The sequence below is a fragment of the Ambystoma mexicanum genome, chromosome 6q (genome assembly GCF_040938575.1).
Source record: "Ambystoma mexicanum isolate Mex_15411 chromosome 6q, UKY_AmexF1_1, whole genome shotgun sequence".
Classification (NCBI taxonomy): domain Eukaryota; kingdom Metazoa; phylum Chordata; class Amphibia; order Caudata; family Ambystomatidae; genus Ambystoma; species Ambystoma mexicanum.
The window spans coordinates 197422595-197435686 of record NC_090937.1 but is presented as its reverse complement, the minus strand read 5'-3'; the positions used below and the strand labels follow the sequence as shown (position 1 = coordinate 197435686).

At 48.2% G+C, this 13092-nt stretch overlaps 1 protein-coding gene across 9 annotated transcripts in view; it reads left to right on the top strand.

The window, feature by feature from the left end:
* Window positions 1-13092, top strand: part of PTBP3 (polypyrimidine tract binding protein 3) — a 1755480-nt gene that overhangs the window by 467597 nt on the left and 1274791 nt on the right. The gene's annotated exons all lie outside the window — the stretch shown is intronic.

The window sequence follows — 13092 nt, the reverse complement described above, 5'->3', positions numbered from 1 at the left end:
ACAGAGAACAAGTTGTTGGTGGGCAGGCCATTCTGGCAGCCTCTACCAGCGGTCACCATTACCACAGAACCGTCCCTGGAAGGATGGGGAGCTACCCTGGACTGTCGGTGTTCATGGACTCTGGTCAAAGCAGGAACAGCTATAGCACATCAGTTGGCTGGAGATGATGGACATCTGGCTTGCCCTCAAAGCTTTCCTCCCTATTATCAGCAACAAATCAGTGGGCATTCAGACAGCTCCACCGGCATGTATTACATCAACAAGCAAGGGGGGGGTACCAGGTGGTCTCTCTGCAGGTTGTCCATCCAAATATGGGAGTGGGCTCTGTCTCGCAACATTTGCCTTTCAGCAGTCCACCTCACGGGGGAGGCCAATCTGGACGAGGACAGACTCAGCAGGTTGGTGGTCTACAACTACGAATGGCAGTTGAGCGACCAGGTCCTGAGGGAAATCTTCAATATGTGGGGCCATACTCGGGTGGACCTATTTGCCACAGCAGCAACAGGAGAAGTCGCCACTAGGCTTCCTGGAGGGGCCGGGCAAAGGCTCAATGGGGGACTTGTTGCTGATTCAGTGTAACATGAGGGCATACACTTTCCCTCTGACATTATTGATACACAGGGTCATCTGCAAGGTCAGGGAGTCGCAGCGGCTTCGCTTCATCTTGATTGCGCTGCAGTGGCCGCCAGACCTTGGTTCTCCGAGCTCCTCCGGCTGTCCTGCCAGCCTGCTGTCCTTCCAGTGGGACCAACCCTATTCTTATCTCACTAGGGTGGCAGAGTGATGCATCCTGCGCTGGAGAAGTTAGCCTGCATGGTTCCTGAGCAAGTCAACCTAAGACATTTTCAGTTGTCACAAGACAATTTGGACATTATTTAAGGGGCCAGAAGCAGCTCCACAAGGAGTCATTACAATAGAAAAAGGACCACGTTTTATCACTGGGCCCAGGCAAACAGGATAGACCCTCTGGAATGCACACTAGACAATGTGTTGTCTTTCTTAGTACACTTGGCTCATTCAGGTGTACAGGTTGACACTTGCCATACTTATCTGCGGCCATTGGAGCTTATAGAAACTCTGGAGATAACCTCTTCTCCTCTAATCCGGTGGTCAAAAAAACAGCTAGTGGGCCCGACCACATATCCTCCAGTCAAGCGAGCACACCTCGTCTTGGACCTCAGCGTGGTGCTGGCTGCCCTGGCCCACAAACCTTTTGAGCCCATTGCATCAGTGGACATCAGGCTTGTTACCATTCTGGTCAGCCTCACTTCAGCACGTAGGATTAGTGAGATGCAGGCTCTGGTGGCGTCCGTGCCATATACCACATTTCATTGGGACAGGGCGGTGCTTAGGATGCGCCCTACAATCCTCCCAAAGGTCGTGTCATCCTTCCACCTTAACGAGCAGATTGTAGTTCCAACCTTCTTCCCAAATCCGAAGGATGAGGCAGAGAAGGTGTTGCACTGTCTGGATGTCAGACATGCCCTGAGATTCTACCTAGATGGGACTAAGACCTTCTGTAACTCTGATGCAGTGTTTGTCACTTTTGGCGGGTCAAAGCCAGGTGGCCAAGCATCCAAAGCGTCAGTCGCAAGGTGAACTTATTAGGGGCAGCATATGACCTTCCCAGCAAATATGCATGCCCATGCGATCAGAGCCAAGGCCATGGCCGTGACTTTCAAAAAGGCACATGCCATGGCAGACAATCAGCAAGGTAGCTCCTTGGGCCTCTCCATCTGCCTTTTGCAAGCACCATTGCTTGGACGCCAGCGCCAGATCAGACGTAGTATTTGGCCAGGAAGTTTTAAGAAACCGGTTTTCATAAGAGGAGCAACTCTCTGCCCCATGGTTTCATTCTGTTGTAATTGCCCATGCAGTATGGGGGAAAGGGGACGAGACGTACAAGTAATTATAAGTTACTGACTGTAGTGACTAAAGTACTCCTAGTCCATAGTCCCCTTTCCTCCATACGTCCCACCATCCTCCCCATTAAAAGGAACCAGTGTCATTAGGCATGTAACATAGCCGACGCGTCAAAGGGGACCAAGGAGTGGCAGCGGTGGTCAGAGTTAAGGGAGCGCAAGCTCCCGGGGCTGCGTCCCCATGTGCATCCAAATTTAAAGGGAAGGCCATCTTTGCTGGTGAAAAAGGTTGTTTCCTGTCCCTAGCGAGGCACATCCATACATTATGGAGGAAAGGGGACTATGGACTAGGATTATGTTAGTCACTACAGTGAGTAATTTATAATATTTTATCCATGTTTGTTCTCAGTAGAGGGGCTCCCACACTCCTTTGTAGCATATTATAAACCGTATGTACCAGACATTGATGTATAGGGGGTGATGGGGCTGCGGCCCCTCCTTCCTGCCACGCCTAACCGGGAGCGATACCAGGAGGCTGGAAACCCCTCAACCTGCACTGCCTATCTCCTGATCCCACTCTCTCCTGCATGCTAGCACTCCCACATATCCTCAACTCAATTAAAATGTGCTGCAAAATTGCAACAAAACTTTTTGTGTCAATGTAATTTTGTAAGAAACAAAATGTCATATTCCTTGCTTCAATCTTTGAGGACGAGGGGACTGTCTTTCGCAAGAAGGTGGCTGGACCACACGTACCTCCTCCGTGGCCTGCTGGGAGTAGCCACAGTATGCAGGGAGGTATTGTTGTGCGCACACCATCTCAGATGGAATAAGTACTGGGGGCCTCGTTGCTCAGCCCCTGCAGAGGAGGAGGTGGATTTCTCCCCAGCCAGGCCAACAAGACTTGGTGGGGGTAGGGTGCTGTATGTAGGAGTGGTTGTAAATGGGAATGGTAGTCAGGGGGAGCTGATGGAAGATGACGGGTGAAAGGTGAAGGAGGAGTGGATGGAATAAAAAGGTGAGAGCCGAAGGGATAGGATTGGAAGGGAAGATGGGTAGATTGATATTGCCACACTATTTATTCTGCTTCACTTTTGCCCTGTACTGTTATTGCTTTATTGCTCAATTATAGCATTCTGTTGAAGGGCATGGTTAGTTAGTTGGAATTAATCTCTGACTATTGTTAAGGATTCTGCAGTCATGCTTTGGCAATAGTTTTCCTCATGTAAATGGTGTGTGGCGTTTGAAAGATGAATGGGGTAGGGAATGGAAGGTGAAAGTAGTGCGGCAGTTTATGGAAGGAAGCAGGAGCAAATGGAAGAAGATAGCAGAAGAGAGAGAGACCTTGTGTAGAACAACTTGATAGCATTCCAACACACCAAAAATGTGTCAATCTTCAACTTGAACCGTGGGCAAAGCTGTTTACTTAAAAGGGCAAAGGTTGCGGCTAGAAGTCAACAGCCATCGATTCCAGTTAATAGTTCTAAAAGTAGTCTGTTTCTTTTGTTGTTTACTTTTGTTAGGAACTGTGGTTAGGTTACAGTAGGATTCTTAACAGAAGACTATTCATTTACATACATCCTGTCAAGCACTCGTTGGACATTTTATTTTTATAGAATAGGGCTGGAGTTTGTAAATTTAGGGAAAGATTAGGCTAACTTGATACAAATACATTCTTAAAACAAAGCCTTGGTGTCCGAGTCCTTATTCTGACCTACCACACCCTTTAACATTATTCCGGTGCCAGTAGTTGGGTGTTCCCTCGACCATGTAACCGTAGCTTTATCTTCTCCTCCTTCAAATGAGGTACAGCACAAAAGAACTTGAATAACAGTGGATCCGAGCCTAAAATATCATATCTGGGCATTGTTACTGTATTTCAATGTTTTAAATACAGTCAGCACACAGACTTGTTGTTGGTTATGTGCAGAAGAACATTTGAAATTGTAACAAAAGGAAACGTTTTTGTATTCATTATGCAGAACTGAAAATAAGCCAGCTATAGTCCTGTGACATTTGATTGGTTCTCTTCTATCCAAAGCTCCTTCCACATAAGTGGCCTTTGGGAAAAGAAACTCCAATGATAAGAGCAGTCAAAGTGCTTAAAACAATGCAGTCAAAAGTGAGTAGTCATTCCTTTTCACTGAAGGCAGACCGTGCTGGACAGTGAGAAGTTGATTTGACCAGGTTCACTATACATCCTTAGCAGCACTGGTCTAGGGCCCTCATTACTTTTGTTCCTCAGTCACGGAAATGACCGTCTAATCCCCTTGGCAGCCTAACAATTAATGCTCCTCATTGCCTGACAGTTTATACACCTCTCGTTTAGGGGAACAGACTTCTTGGCATGTACTATAATGTTATGTTCGTTTTTAAAACGAGTGTTATCTTTTTCCAAGTTTATTCTTTTGTAGCACCCTAGTTGTTACAATCACCCAAGTGTAAATAAACTCAATCGAGCTTCGAGAGGAAAGGCTGGCTCCGCTGAACCTGAATTTGGCACTAGGATCAGGCGTATACACACTGATCTGTGCAACCACTGCATACAACAGTGAGCCCTTTTCTGTACATACGTGTTAATCTATTTATAATATGCATTTCAACTTTGGTTGCAGCACATGATCAATATCTTCACCACATAAAGGTAAAAACACTACACCACCTGTGCTATACAGAACAGATGTGCTCATGTTAACACGCACAATATAGGCTAAATGGATCAGATCAGAATGCACTTGTCAAAAAGACAACAGGCTCAGACTTGATAGACTCAACATTGTCCTGTACAGTGTCATGACCTGTTTTGTTTAAGGTGGGGCACTCACTACTTTGAAACAGGCGGTCATATATTGCCCCCTCCTATAGAGTGTGCCCTGTGCAGTTGCCCCTTTTGCCCTCACATAAAGATGTAATTGCCCCATCCTCAAGCTTCAACTTGTTGCTGGCCAACTAATGCAGGGTACAAGTGAAGACTTGCACATGAACACACATCACTTCAGAGTGCTTCAGCCACTGCGCCATCTCCTGAAATATCCTTGCACAGGAGTATCAATAGTACATGACCAATTACACAATTATGAATGTGCATACTTTCTTTTTTACAGTGTACACAGAAGGCATTTGCTGATTGGTTGATAAAATAGGTTTATAATCGTAACCTGACAAAATTAAAGATGTAAAGAAGAGCACACACTATGCTCATTTAAATTTGCTCCCAAGTTTGGCGACAATGGCAGACTTCCGGCAGCGTTCTTTGTGTGTAGTGTTTATTGGCAATACTTATTCACGTAGTTAGCATCTGGTTTCAAGGCTACGGCTTTTCATTGCCATTACAAATAATAATAGCTCATACACACATTGTAAGTTCATTTTTTTGTAAATTGATTAGCTACCAGCTCTTTCTTTTGGTGAAGACCACTCCATAATGCAGTTCTCCACTATCTTCCTTTCCCATTGGACCAGTTCTTGCCCGTTGTCTGCAAAGGTTTTCATTGTGGGCAAACCCTTCTAAGAGTTTCCTCGCCTTCATGCCATCAATGCTGAAATGCATTCTCTTCGGAAGGATTTTGAGACACCTTATGGAACACCTCTCAATCCCCTGTGTGGCTAAATGTTGTTACGCTCTTCAAATCTTTGGTCCTCTGTCTTGTGTGAGAAACCTGACAGTGTCTCACACGCTTGTTCCCGGGGGAATCTGTCACCCAGGTGGCCAGGACAAGGCCATCACTTTTGGATCCAGTTCCTGGGTGGTGGATCAGTGCGGGAAGATCTACTGGACGAGGGGTCCTCAGGGAGTGGAAGTGGGACACTGTATGGTGAGACACAGTATCCCCTTCTCAATAACACCTTTTCAACATCCTACCAGGTAGGATACCTAGGAATTCAACGCCCCGAACCCCTTTCCAACACACACACTTTCTCGCTGACATTGCACCGTGAGTGACAATGGACTAATACCAGAGCCGTATTCCTGACATGTCAGGCAATTACTGATAATTACATACACTTGACTTCCATCACACTTCCCCACATGGATAAAAGGCGGAGCATGAAAGCACTCTGAGCAAGGCAAAACGCATGAGGAAGCAGCAGTTCCGAGAGGGAAGTTTAATATGAGGAGAAAGATGGCAAGACCAGAAAGGGTTGCAAGGAGGGAGCCCTCAGGAATAAAAAATTAGACCGGGAATGAAAGTGGAAGAAAGTTGCACTGTGCGTCGAAGGTACCTCTCGTGCATCAATAGCCGAGGCGGGCAGGAGCGATTGCTGCTGTGGTACTGTCCTTGGCTCCTCCAACAAAGCTTCTCCAGTAAGGTCAGCAGAGCCAGTGAGTCGGGGAGACTGATAGCAGACCGGTCTTGGTTAGAAACAAGGTTGCAAGTGGCAACATCGTATGAAGAAATCTGCAAATAAGAGTGTAAGGTGTATGTGATGAGCGACGTGAATATAATTGAATATCCACGAGTGACTGAACTTTTGAAACCAAGGTAGATGCAATACGCAGAGTGGTCCGGCGCCACGTGGGTGCTCATTCGAAGGTCTGTTAGGTATCCAACTGAGAGTGCAAAATTGTGAACTGTGAAATTGAAGTGGTCCTGCAATGGGTCAAGCTAAACCCTGTGCACATTCGAAAGACTTTGATAGCTTATACGAACTGTAATTGAGCCAAGCCTGGCTGAGAGAGACTAATTGTGTAAAAGGGATCTGAGCCCGGCTGAGAAGGATCCGGGTTCAAGAGTGAATCGCCCTACTTGAATACTTTCAAAGGAGCATTTTGTTTGTTTGATACATCAGGCCCTCTGAATCAAGAGTCTTTTGATAACCTAAGAGACTTCAGCATAGAAGGCCCTGATGCTTGTGTCCTTGTGCCAAAGAAGCCCACGAGTGTGTTATGTTCGAGTGATCTGCCTTGTCCCTTGCTGAAAACGTGGGCAAGGGAAGCCAACGGCCTGAAAATCCTAACTTTTATCATTTTTGTGAACACATTTCTTTTTCGTGAACATTTCCCCCACACTATTTGTAAATTAGCAGTAAGGATTGGCAATCATTGTTTTTGGTATAGGTCCTTTTATTTTGATAAGACTCCACTGGGACTGCATTATTTAGTTTGCTCCCATCTTAGATTTAGGGTTAGATAGGCGTTCATCACACCCTTGATAAAGTTCAATAAACACCCTTGAACTGTGATCACGTCTGTCTTACTTTTGTACCATGCCTTCCTTACACTTGCCACATAAATAGTCAGAAGGGTTGCATGAGATGGCGACCCAGGCTTCAGTAATTTCTTCATCCTCTCATGTCCTTCGCTCAGTGACGGTTGTGTGCAATCATGATACTGTCCGTTTGAATCCCATGCATCTCGGTTGGCATTATGGTGCAGAAGTGATTCACATTTTTCAACCAGTATTTGTTCAGATTGATCACAATTATGAAAACCCCAACAGAGATGTTTAATTATTGACTGTGAGTAATTTGTCTGTTGCCTGAAACACTAGGCATTCAGGGAGATACCGCTCCCCAGGTCTCCAAGTGTATCTTCACTGTGGAGATTTTACTTCCGATGGAAAGTGGCTGGAGGTTCGGATCCTCTGAAGTTCAGAGTACCACGGCTGCACAATGTCTCTCCACATTGCGTTCCCTCATTGGCATTCTTACTGTCGCAAACTGAGTACACCATTAGCCTAGCAGTTTGGTTCTTCATGTCTCAAACTCTAGCATTTGTTGCCCATTCTGTTTGGTCTCGCTTTCCCCCGCTTGCTTTTCATGTTAGTCTGCCTGGCTCATTGCAAATGGAGATTAACAGTTACACAGTGGAAGCTTGACGTGCACCTTGATATTTATTCGTTCTTACCCTTTTTGACCCCTGTAGCATTGATTTTCTTGGCCTCTGGCTTGGAGACAATCCCAGCATCGAATTGTTGACTGCTCTGTGGGAACCGCTATGGCATGATTTTGGATATCCTCGCACGCATTTGCCTGTGGCTACCAGTTCCACTTCTGAACCTCTTTAATCAAAAAGTTCAATCCACATTATTTTATGCTTCTTCATCGCAACAGAGGAATTATATTCTGTAGCCTGGACCATCAGAGCTTAGCACCTTTTAGTTTTCAACTCATGGAAATAAGTGCAATATTTTGCACTAAATCCAGGGCTGGCACAATGACCATCACCTGCCATCCAAATCCTTTTTCCTGAAAGACATTGTCAGGTACTGCCTTCCCTTGTCACTGTGTCATTTCTTGCAGGGAATAGATATTTCCTCTGCTTTTTGAAGTAGGTCTTTCACATGAACTGCAGTCCCCAATAATTGTTTAAATGTTACTGAATGTCGACCTGCTAATCAAAAGTATATTGTTATATATTTCCCTGTTTATTCCACCTATACGTCGAGTCTCCGAACATCGACACTCGACGCCGGATCGGAGAAAATTCAACCGTCGGACTACAGCGACGGATTTGGGCCTCGGAAGGCCTCTGGCCTCCGCCCGGGCCTTGGAAATCCTCTGGACTCGGCCCTGCAAGTGGGGAGAGTGGGGGGTGACACCCTACACTCTGATTAATATAGGTACATTACTTATATTCCTACACTCCCAGCCCGCTGCCATAGGGTGCGTATGGAGGGTACCCCCTTTCAATTTTGCCCCAAGTGCAACCGCAAGTATCCTTGGGTTGACAGACACACCACGTGTAACCTCTGCTTGCCGAGGGACCACCCCAAGGCGAATTGCAGAGCTTGCAGTCGGTTTAAACCGAAGACCCTTAAGGACCGTTCGGCAAAGCGTTGGGCCCACCACGCCAGGCGACAAGAGGCCATGGCCGCGGAGGGTGCCTTCAGCGATGGCAGCGACGCCGTACTTTCGGACGGCAAGGGCAATGTGGCGTCGATGGACAGCCAAGCGCAAGTCCCCGACCTCGGAAGGTTGTCCGGCGGGCAGCTATGGGGAAGACCCCCGGCGACACGAGCGTTACCCACACCACTTCCAGCAAACAAAAGTCCAATCGACGCGCACGTTGAGTTCTCGGAAAGAGGCACGTAGAGAACGGTCCACCGAGTCGGTGTCCTCTGGGCGTTCGCGTTCGAGATCGCCTCATGTCAACAAGCAACTCTCCACTGTTGCTAAAAGTGCCTCGCTCCCCTTAGTGACTGAGGTTCGGTCGTCTGAGGACGACGCCGACCTCTACCCCCAAGCTGCACTCCAGGAGTCGGCGTCTGCAGGCAGCGGTAAGGCTACTACCGAATCCCTTACACTCTCCAGAGACAGGGACTCTACCCCCGAATTTCGACGCCAGGCATCGAAAAGCTCTGATGGGGCCCAAAAGTCGGGGAAGCACTCTTCTACCCACGGGCAGGGGGGAAAACCAGCCTACTTCCACTCCTAAACTGCATTCTACTCCACCTAAACAGACAGACAAGTCTCAGTCCCCTGTCCCTAAGGCCCCTGTTCAGGCCAGTAGGTCTAGCCAGGACAAATCTCAATCTGTTGTCCCGAAGACCCCTGTTCAAACCAGTAGGTCTAGTCAGGATAAAACAGGGAAAGCACTCCAGGAAAGAGTTATTCCCAGTTCAAGGGAATGGTCCAGTGATGACATAGACAGAGCAATGTCAAGGATGCCATCATTGGCAGATTTCTATGCCAAGAACCCGGAACACTTTCTCTCTTATACCCCAGAAGGGTCAACTCCCTCAGGCTCGAAGGATCCAATACCTCCAAGTAGGAAGTCCCGGGGTGAAGCACAATCTTCAGACCCCTTCTATATACAGCCCTATTCTCAATACCAGGAAGATCCCTCCTTTGTTGAGGATCCAGACGTGGGCATGTTCGAAGAACAAACTGGGACAGGCTATTATGGGGTATGATGAGGACCAAGAGGAGGAGGAGGAAGAGGACGACCCAGATACATACAGGGTAGATTCCCCGGTAGAGAAAGAGCCTGCGGTTACCGACTCCCCTGTCGACAACCAACCTCTCCTGAATGAGGTCCTGTCCAGAGCGGCACAGCACTTCCACATTGACACCCAGGGTGCTCAGGAAGAGAGGGACTTTGCAGAGGAACTGGTGGGAGAAAGGAGACCTGTTGCTCAGGCCATCCCTATCCTTAGGTCAATACAAAGGAGGATAGACCCTTCCCTTGTTAACCCCTATCTCACTAGGGCAGTAAACCACAGAATTGAAAAGCTTTTCAGGGCAGCCTAATCTGACCCACTATACATAAGGGGACATCTCAAACCTTACTCCCTGGTTGTTACAAACACCCGTAAGAGAGCGGGAACACCTTTGTCATCGTCCGAAGCTGCCCCCGACAAGGAGAGCAAGAAGATTTATGGCTTGGGCAGGAAAGTAGCCTCCACTTCAGCCTACCTGGCAAGGATTGCAAACTCCACCACCCTGCTGGCTAGTTACAACTGCTACCAATGGGAAGAAGTCACGGCTCTCATAGACTCCGCCCCAGAACCCTTAAAGAGCCAATTGGCACGAGTTTCGGCAGAGGGGAGAGCCGTGTCGGGTTGCATTTTAAAATCAACCTTTGATGCCGCGGATAACGCCGGCAGATTAATTGCTGAAAGCACGGTCATCAAGAGGCATGCTTGGCTACGGCAGTCTGGTTTCATTGCCGAGACCCAAGCATCATTGATAGATAAGCCGGTGGAGCCGGATCTATTGTTTGGAAAGGCGGTCGAGGACGCGCTAAAGAATGCCAAGGACGAGACACTCAAGTCCCTAGGGCAACTAACCAACAAACCCCCTAACCAGCGAGGGAATGGCAATTTTCGTTGGCCTCACGGACAAAACTCCCAAAGAGGCTCAAACTATTCCCAAGGCCAGGGTACTACATGGAACATTAACCAGCAGTCTACCCAGAGTTATGGCAGGGGTAACAAAAGAGGTTGTGGTAGGGGTAGAGGCAGTCCCAATTAAGGAGGGGGCACGCCTCCACCAAAACAGTGACGCTCCGTTCAGGGTCCCTTCTCACGCATCCCCAGTAGGGGGACACATTTCCATCTTCACCCAAGCTTGGGAAGGGATCACATCAGACAGATGGGTGCTGTCCACAGTGTCCGCAGGATACTGCATAGAACTCCTAGAGCGTCCCCGAAACCACCCTCTACGACAAAGAATACACTCCTTAGACCACCAGAAGATCCTACTCGAAGAGATCGAAATTCTTCTCGCAAAGGAAGCGATAGTACTCGTCCCGGGACACCAGGTAAACAAGGGTATTTATTCAACTTACATCCTTGTGCCAAAAAAAGATTTGACAATGCGCCCAGTATTGGATTTACGGCCTGCAAACAAGTATGTCAAGCCCCAAACATTTCGCATGACTACTCTCCAAGAGGTAATTCCCCTCCTAAAAAAGGGGGATTACATGGCAACATTGGATATGAAAGATGCCTATTTTCATATTTCCATGTTCCCAGCGCACAGAAAATATCTGCGCTTCAAGGTGGACAGTCAGCACTACCAGTTCAAGGTACTGCCCTTCGGGATAGCCTCGGCTCCAAGGGTATTCACGAAGGTACTGGCGGTGGCGGCGGCACACCTACGCAGGGAGGCAATCCCAGTGTACCCTTATCTGGACGACTGGCTCATCACGGGGGAGACCCCAGTAATTTGCAGGACAAGCATTCAAAGAACTATCGACCTCCTCTTCGAATTGGTCTTCTCCATAAACGAGACAAAATCAAGTCTGGTGCCCAGCACCACCCAGCAGTTCCTAGGAGCTTTTCTAAATACTCAAGAGGGGTTGGCTGTTCCTTCAGAGGAAAGAATTTGGAATATACTACTGCAAATTCCGCAATATCAAACCGGTTGCCAGATAACAGTACGCAAAGCAATGCGTTTGCTGGGCATGATGGCGTCATGTATTTACCTGGTCCCCCACGCGCGCCTGCGCATGCGTCCCATGCAAGAATGGTTGGCGAAACTGTGGTCTCAGGCAAGTGGTCAGTGGGACGATCTAGTGGTCGTTTCGCCAACACTTGTACAAAGCCTCCACTGGTGGACAAGAGACAATCTATCCAAGGGGAAACCCTTTTCCGATCCCGAGATACAGGCGGTAGTCACGACGGACGCATGCCTGACAGGTGGGGAGCTCACCATCTACACCACACAGCTCAGGGTCTCTGGTCTCACACAATGGCCAAGAATCACATCAACCTGCTAGAGCTTCTGGCAGTTTTCAGAGCACTTCTGGCGTTCGAGCCCCACCTACTGAACCTGTCGGTGCAGATCCGAACGGACAGCACGACAGCCATGTTCTACCTGAACAAGCAATGAGGGACTTGTTCGCCGAATCTGTCCAGACTTGCACAGAAAATGTGGATATGGGCACTCAGACGGAACATCTTTCTGTCATCTCAACATGTTCCAGGGGATCGCCATTCTCTAGCGCCGCTTTGAGCAGAGATCCCCTTCCGGAGGAACACGAATGGTGTCTACACAGAGATATCGTATAAGATCTCTTCTCTCAGTGGGGTTTCCCCACTATAGACCTATTCGCCACAAGCGAAAACAGACAGTGCCCAGGATTCGCATCCAGGTTTCCCCAACCAGACTCCCTGGGGAACGCCCTGTGGATGAACTGGTCAGGAATGTTTGCGTACGCTTTTCCACCAACTCCTCATCAGGAAGGTGGTGAACAAGATGAACAGAGAGTCGATGACGCTCGTCCTAGTTGCTCCCATGTGGGCGAGACAACCGTGGTTTCCACACCTATGCAGACTTTCGGTGTGATCCCATCAAACTCCCGGGCTGGTACAATCTTTTGTCCCAGCACCAAGGTCAGAAGGTGCATCCTCTAGCCAACTCCATGAACCTAGCAGCATGGCTCCTGAGGTCATAGAGTTTGGACATCTCAATTTACCACAGAGATGTATGGACATCCTAAAAGAGTCTAGGAAACCGAACACGAGGCATTGCTACTTCGACAAATGGAAGAGATTCGTTATCTGGTGCCAGAATAAACAAATCAACCCAGTTGATTGCACTCCTTCCACAATCGTGACATACATGCTCCACCTGCTGGACGCAGGTTTGGTTTTCAACTCACTAAAGGTACACCTGGCAGCACTGCCAGCGTACCCCACCACACATAGCAAGGTGTCGTGGTGGAAGGTACCCGTGGTTAAAGCATTCATGGAGGGAGGAAAGAGACTTCATCCCCCTATATCTAACCCACCACCAGGATGGGACCTGAACGTGGTGCTATCTAAACTCATGGGCCCCCCAT